Below are 7,542 nucleotides of genomic sequence, written 5' to 3'. Positions count from 1 at the left end.
TGACAGTCCCATCAGAAAGAAATGACAGATCTAGTTTCTTGGTTTTCTCATCAGCATGCAGTACTGTCACTCATTTGTCTTTTAGTTGTTCAAATCAGCATGTGGCCATTGTTCTTGGGATTTTAATTTATATTTTGTTAATCGCTAGTGATGTTACACATCTTTTTATGACTTGTTTGCCAAATATTGGAGTGTTTCCATTTTTGGTGAAGAATTTTGAGAATTTCTTTTATATTCTGGATACAAGACCTTGTCAAATATTGGTATCAGCAGGAAATAATCATCAAAGAAGATTTTCATGCTTGATCCGAAACAGAATGGTGGTGATATTGATATATTTAAGTATTAGTTAACTTGAATTTGGAAGAATTATGTTGGCATCTCCACCGAAGTTACAAAAACAATGATGGGAGAACTGCTGGTGTCTTAAAATGAAGCGAGACAGTGGTATCAAGCAACACCAATAGGGATTATATTTGTCACTTTCCTACACTTGCATTGGACAAGTCACTTTTAGCCAGGCTTGGCGGCACATGGCTATAATCCCAGCCATAAGGGAGGCCAAGGTACAAGGATCCCCACTGAGTTCAAGATCACTCTTGGCAGCTTTAGATAAATAGGTAGATAGATAGACAGTCAGACAGACCAGTTTTCATTAAGAATGTGTGTAGGTGAAACAATAAATGTCACTAAATTTGTCCATTGAGAATGCATATTTTAATAATGCATGTTAAAATCAAATGTATAAGCCCAATGCATCTAGATGACAAAGTGAATGGGAAAAGGACTAGATTAGGCACAAATCTGGAAAAATATGCAGAGACAGAGTAACTAGTGGTTGCAGCAAAGATGCATGAGGTAGTCACTAAATAGCAGGTGATGACTCTTTGAGGTGATAAGACTCTATGAATATATTTACTGCAGTCGTAGTTGCAAGTTGTATTTTTTAAAACCCTCAGACTTAAATGTTTAAATGGCAATGTGTGTTATATGAATTTTTTATAGATGATTTTTAAATAACCTGAAGCAAAAACATTTACGATGTTAAGGGTCAGGCAGTGTCTCAGCTGCTTAGCCACCCTGATAGGTCCCACAAATCAGGGACTCTGTCAGTCCTGCTCATGCACACAGAACTGGAAGACTTCCTGCAACTCTGAGTTAGAATAAAAGTGCAGCTCCAGTACAGTGTCCCTAAGAGCTAGGCCTTCCCAGTGATTGTTAGACAAGGCATTTTCATTAATAAAGGGGCTTGAAGCAGGGGATCTTGCTGGTGTTGTCAGTTGAAGTTTCTCCAAGATGCAGTGGTTTCTTTCCATAGAAGCCAGGTCAAACCACCCACTCATGAAGGCCAGGTGTGGCTCAAAATTGGTCTAGCCTTACCACTTGGCCCTTTTCAGGAAGCAGAAAGAAGACCTTAATAAAACTGTGGCTGTGGTTTCCACTCTAACACACTGTTTAATGGTACAGAGGACTGAAAGGGACTTTGAAGGGATGTATATAATATCAGGATGTGCACAGTAGGCCCCTTAAAGCAGGAAAGTCCCTCTGTCTGGCCCTTGCACGGATGATCAATACCCACTTTGTGCCCAAGGCCAACAGGAACTCCAGGTTCTGAGGCGATATTCTGTTTGCAAGAACAAATGCCCCAACTGAGAGAAAACCAAACAAACATGGGATAGTGGCTTGTCTTTGCCCTCTTTGGCCTCCACCATGGGCCTCTGTGGGAATATGGCTAGCCTTGCTGGACAACTGCAGGGGTTGGGGCCTTAGAGAATCTGACCTTGTTGGAGCTAGAGGTGATCCAATCACTAGCCTCCCCCATTAACTATATCTTATTTTCCTTTTTTTTTTTTTTTTGCTACATCCTCAAACTCCATGAACCTGGAGTGTGGGAAGGCAGAGGCTGAACTGGTAGAGAAACCAGGTCACAGGCCATAATGGCACCAGGATGGAGCCAAAGGCAGGGATGAGAGCAATGCCCTGGGGCTAGCTGGTCTAGTGATAGGAGCGTACTGATCTTAGGGCATAACCAGAGTTCTGGACACATCCTTCTTCACCTGCAAGGAATGTAGTCAGGCTAAGGTCACCTAGCAGAGCCCTCAACTGACCCTTCTGCCCTTGTGAAGGCCACACACAACAGCTGACCACCAAGTGCTGGTCAGGAAGTGAGTTATTGCAGAGATCACCAAAGGTCTTTGCTCCATCCAGGGATCCTGAGTTGGGACTCTGAGCCTTGGAATGATGACCTGGGAAAGAAGAGCCAGAAGTCAGGAGAAAGTGGAAGTTAAGCTGAAATGATTCTGTTGCTTCCCTCTGCTGCTATGTCTTTGATTCTGTATTTGTTCATTTGTTTCCTGAATGGAGTGGAGTAGGTGGAACAAAAGCAGTAAGGGCAGGAGTGTGTCCTCAGGGTTCCTGAGAGGCTCTCTTCTGCTGAATGTGCTGTCTTCTCTCCTACCATCTTCAGGAATCTCAGGTTCCATCTCATGGATAGGGACAAGGCTGGAGGAACTTTTCCCCCTTTATACAGCCACCTTTAGAGGAAACCCCATGCAGAGTGAGGTCAGAACTTCTAGGACTCTTAGACCAAGTACTCCCAGCTTTGCTGGTAAAGGCAACAGCCTCCTGAACACCAAGGTGTCCTGAAGTGGAGCCAGTGGTAGTGAACACTCTTGCTTGGCAATATGTAGGTGACAGGACCCAGTGAATATAGCTGATCCCAGGACAGAATCACAGTTCTGGGACAGAGGAATAGAGTGCATGCCCTTCCACAACCCAGTCCCAGACCCAGTGTCCCTGATTCACTCTTCAGTCACCTTGTAGTAGGTCATGGGATCAAAGTTGCTTGTCTAGTTCCATTCCTCAGGCTCTCCTCTAGGCTCATGGATGGATGCTGCGGGGAGAGGGACTGGAGCACTGGCCTGTTATTGCTCAGGATCAGTCACTGTCCTCCACCCTCACCCTCCCTTCCCAGTACACCTGGCCCTGCACACCCTCTTGTCCCTGTCACATCTTCCCTGGCATAAACCTTTTTCTTTGGTCTGTCAACCTCCAGGAACCAGGCATAAACACGAAGGGCTACACTGGGGAATCTGATTTTCCTTTGTGTCCTCATTGTTCGTGCTGTCTATTACAAACAGGGTATTTTGTCCCCACAGTTCATGCGTTGAAGTACTGACACCCAGTGTGATGTATTCTGAAATGTGTCTTTGGTTGGTAATGAGGGTCAGACGATGTCAACAGGGTAGGGCTCCCATAATAGGATTAGTGGCTTTTAGGAAGAGGAAGAGACTCCAGAACTGTCTCAGCTATGTGAGGACACAGGTGAAGCTGGTTACTTTCCCAAGTAAGGGTGAGAGTCCTCATCATATGTGGAATCTGCCAGCCCTTGACCTGGGAATTGAAGCCTGCAGAAGCATGAGAAATAAATGGGAGTGGTTTCAACTCATCAGTCTAGGGCATTCTGTGAGGTCAGGGAGGGAGGCTGTGATATGTTTTCAGAAACCTAAACTCAAACGGTGGCTCAAATTAATGGTGTCTGACATTGAGTCTTCAGTGTGATGATGAATAATTATAGAAAATGAATCACACTCACAGAGAATTGATTTCTTAAAATCAAGCATAGAATGGCTCTCCCACTAGCCTGTACAACGTGTCTTGACCCCAACAGTCTGGCCCAGTTTACTTTCAAACCTTACCCATCTGTAGCTGGATCCTGAGTGAGCATCTGCTGCAGCAGGTTACCCTCTGGGTCCTGCCTCTGATTTCTTCTTGTGGAAGGGACCAGACATCTGTGGTGAGTGTTAAATAATGTGGAGATGGCATTACTAGGAGGTAGGGCTGGGGAGTCAAGAGCATGTTATATGGTTCCCTGTCACCCCTTGAAACATTGAGAATCTGAGTTTAGCACTTAGCCTGCAGTCAGTTGGTTGAGCAGAAGTAGAGAAAAGAGAAAATACAGGATTTAGTGAAGGGCATATCGACTAGAGAGAAAGAGAAAGCCCATGTCAAGCTGAGACTGCTCACGAGTACGAGGACCCCTTAGAGGTAGATCATAATGCCTCAGGGAACATACTGTGTCAAGAGAAATGATGGGAGCACATGGATTGTTTCTGGAAGGGACACAGGTCAACTTAAAATGATTTGTGTGCAGTGGTGGGTTGTTGTCAGAGTGGTGGCCCAGGGCAGGTTCAAGATGAAAGCTTGAGTCCTGTGTCCTTTCTTCAGGGACCTGGAACTCGTGTGTGTCGTGCTTTTTTTGGCCATCTTCAGATGCAGGGATATTCAAATTAGCCCACGTAGGATTTGTGAACCCTTGCTGTATTAGTCAGCATTCCATTAGTGGAACAAAATACTGACATTCACAGGAGAATTTAAAAGAGAAATGGTCTATTTTGGCTCACAGTTTTAGAGGTTTAATCTGTGTTTTTCTGGTTCCAAGGCAGAAACATCACGGCAGAGAAAATGGTAGATGAAAGCTGCTCAACTCATGGCAACACAGAAAAGCAAAAGAGCCCAGAGAGGAAGGGATTGGCAGCTAGGCATAGTCCCAAGGTCAACCCCTTATGACCCAGCCAGTCATACCCAGAAATGCACTTTACTAGTCCCCTTAGTGTTTCTCAAGCCAATGAGATTAACAATCAAGATTAACCGGGCATGGAATGTGTTAGCTAAAATTTTGGTGGACTCTGCCCTCCCCTCACTATTCCTGTAGAAAAGCCCTGGACCAACATTGTCTACTAAGCAACAAACATCTCTGATCATGTATGAGCAGAGTCAGAAGATGGATAGAGCTCTTATTCACTCTCATAGTACGAGAGGAATAGGGAGCTGCATGCCTGTGTCCTTACGAGCTATCAGTGTGTGTTGTGGGGGGCTCTTGGCTGTGTTGGATTGGAAGGATGCTCAAAGTTACCTTGTGGAATGAGGAATGTTATTAAGCATGAAAATTACCAGAGAGAGAAATAGTTATCAAATTTTAAAACTATTACAAATTCATGTTAGTGAGTGAACTTTATAATTTTTTTTTTTTTTTTTTTTTGCAACTGAAAGGTTGTAATGTCTGAGGAATAGAGAGGGCAAAATTGTTTCCATAGTACCTGCTATGTCAGCTGAAACCAGCCCTGATTGTCACATTTTTGCAAAAGGTTTAACAAGACTTTGCAAAGGAAACATTTGTGACTCCACATTTATAGAGAGAGTTGTATGTATGAAATAAACATACTCAGGACAGTAAAAGCAAGATAAATTGTAGGAATGGAATCAGGACAAATTGTGCCTTAGAATCTTCTCCAGGCCTGAAATTTTTTGCAAGAGATGTTTTTAATGGAACCTTCCAGTGACTAGGAGGAAAGGACACTCGAGTGTTTGGAAAGCATGAACAAGAATGAAAGGAATGCAGTCCAAAAGAGGTAAAGTAGTGGGTCACATGTAAGGATATAGTAGTTTGCTCTAGAATAAATGCCTCAAAGTCCTTCATATACAGTGATTTCAATGTGCATGGATGACAGGTATAAAATTCTGAAAATCACGCATGCTCAGTTTAGATGTGCTCTTTAAGGAGGGCCAACCACAATGTTTCCTTGAGGAGTTGTCAGCCTGCCACAGACATCATGGAGGAGGAACTGATCTATCACGGACAGCTAAGTTAGGTATAAATATTATAGGCTGTCAGACAGGGCTGGGGCCTCAGAGGAGTCAGTGCAGAAGACGAGAGAACTTCTACATCTTCTACTTCTACAACTGTGGGTAGAAATACATTCATTGAAGGCCAGGCCTCAAGACAAGGATGAAGTGACTACACCTATGTCTCCGGGGATAAGCAATGACTGATATTGTAAATAAGCATCAACCACATGGGTGGATGGCCAACACCTTGACCCATCCCTTCCAGGAAATGTCCTTGTTCTTTCCATGTACACTTGCTATATGACTTGCTTTCCCACTGGATCAAGACTACCTAAGGCACTGTACTTCTAATCTTACTGGCTGATCATGATTTTGTCCCATCTTTTACCCACCTCATGATTTTGCTCTGAAAAACTTCCTTCAAGAAGTGGGCTCATGGGCAACCCACTTTGAAACTATCTTTCTGTCCCTCAATAAATAGTTTCTACCCTTAACTTCTGTTGTTCCTTAGAATTGGTTCTTCAGTTTTGGGGAACATGAACCTGGCGTACTGGGCCTCTAGAAGGTAGGGAGTTACAATATTTTGCTTGTATCATTCGGCAGTCCTATGTTGTTCCTATATCACTGCCACTTCTTTGTCTTCCCACAGGGTTTTCCCTGTGCCATTGTATGTTAGAAGTATATAACTTACTTTTTGATTTTTTTTTCAGGGTCTCACAGCTAATGTCACCATGACAGGTTTAATTCTACTGGTGCCTAAAGCAGCCAAAGAGTGAAGGAGACTAGTGGCAGAAGGAAAGATTTTATTTAGGAACAAGCCAGCCTCTTTTTGAATCTTTTGTTAGAATGTTATCTCATTCCTTGAATGGGCTCTTTGTTAGTTCATTAGTCCCAAGAAATTATTGGGCTGTGTGAATCTGAGAAAACGTTATGGTTTGGAGATTTTCTTTTCTTTTTTGGTCTTTTTGAGACAGGGTCTCGCTATGCAGTTCAGGCTGGACCTTGTAGCCCAGGCTGGCTTCGAACTCGAAAAGATCCTCCTGCCTTAGCCTCCCGAGTGCTGGGATTACAGGCATGCACCACCACGTCTGGCCAAGATTTTCTATTTTAAGATTTTTATTCTGGTTTCAGTCAGTAAATCTCACTTCTGCATTGTAGGGTTTTGTTTTGTTCTGTTCTGCTTTGCTTTGTTTGCCTTTCACTTGAGATTACTGAACCCAGAGCCTTTGCACTGAGCTATATTCTTAGCCCTTTTTATTTCTTAAAACAGGGTCTTGCTAAATTGAGTTGCTCAGGCTGACCTTGAACTTGTGATCCTCCTGCCTCAGCCTCCTGGTGTGCTGAGATTATGGGCATGTGCCACCACACCCAAATATAAATACCTTTTAATTGGGACATTTTGCATAATTTAGGAAGTGGGAGTACCCAGGTAAAAGGTTAGTGTTGTTCATTCTTTATTCAGTCATTATGATAATGGAGCAAGTGGCAAAGAAACCCATAAGGTCTTTAACTGAAAAGCAGAAGGAGAAGAGAAGAAAAGTTTTACCATGGAGTGTGGCCTCACTAATTTTGCCTTGAGTCTCAAGGAAGACTTTGGGTTTGAAATTTTGCTCACTGCTGGAGCTGTTGAGACTGGTGGACTCTTGGGGATGGACTAAATGAATTTTGTACTGAGAGACGTACATAGGCATTTGGGGGCCAGGGGTACAGTCTTATGGTTGGATCTTAATTGGCCCAAAGGCTCACGTACTAATGGCTCTGTCCCTAACTAGTATCCTTGTAGAGGATATTGCATGCCACAGTCTTTTCTCTCTGTCTCTGTATTTGCTTTCTGGTCACCATCAGGTGAGCAGTTTTGCTCAGTAATGCATTCTGCCATGATGTCTTGCCCTGATGTAGGCACAGATGATCATG

At 43.5% G+C, this 7,542-nt stretch overlaps 1 long non-coding RNA gene across 2 annotated transcripts; it reads right to left on the bottom strand.

Moving 5' to 3' along the window:
- Window positions 1-704: 704 nt before the first annotated feature.
- On the bottom strand, window positions 705-4,409 carry LOC106147070. Of its 2 annotated transcripts, none has more exons than XR_001231787.1 (3): window positions 3,699-4,409; window positions 2,817-2,921; window positions 705-2,246 (listed from the first exon to the last, which is right to left on the bottom strand). It is a non-coding gene; the product is annotated as an uncharacterized LOC106147070 (long non-coding RNA). The 2 variants fall into 2 exon arrangements; XR_001231788.1 differs by having other exon boundaries at window positions 2,817-2,908.
- Window positions 4,410-7,542: the final 3,133 nt, after the last annotated feature.

The sequence above is a fragment of the Chinchilla lanigera genome, unplaced genomic scaffold (assembly GCF_000276665.1).
Source record: "Chinchilla lanigera isolate Chin_1 unplaced genomic scaffold, ChiLan1.0 scaffold00114, whole genome shotgun sequence".
NCBI classification, from domain to species: Eukaryota; Metazoa; Chordata; class Mammalia; order Rodentia; family Chinchillidae; genus Chinchilla; species Chinchilla lanigera.
Note: the sequence above shows the minus strand (reverse complement) of the source record. Positions and strands in the feature narration are given on the sequence as shown.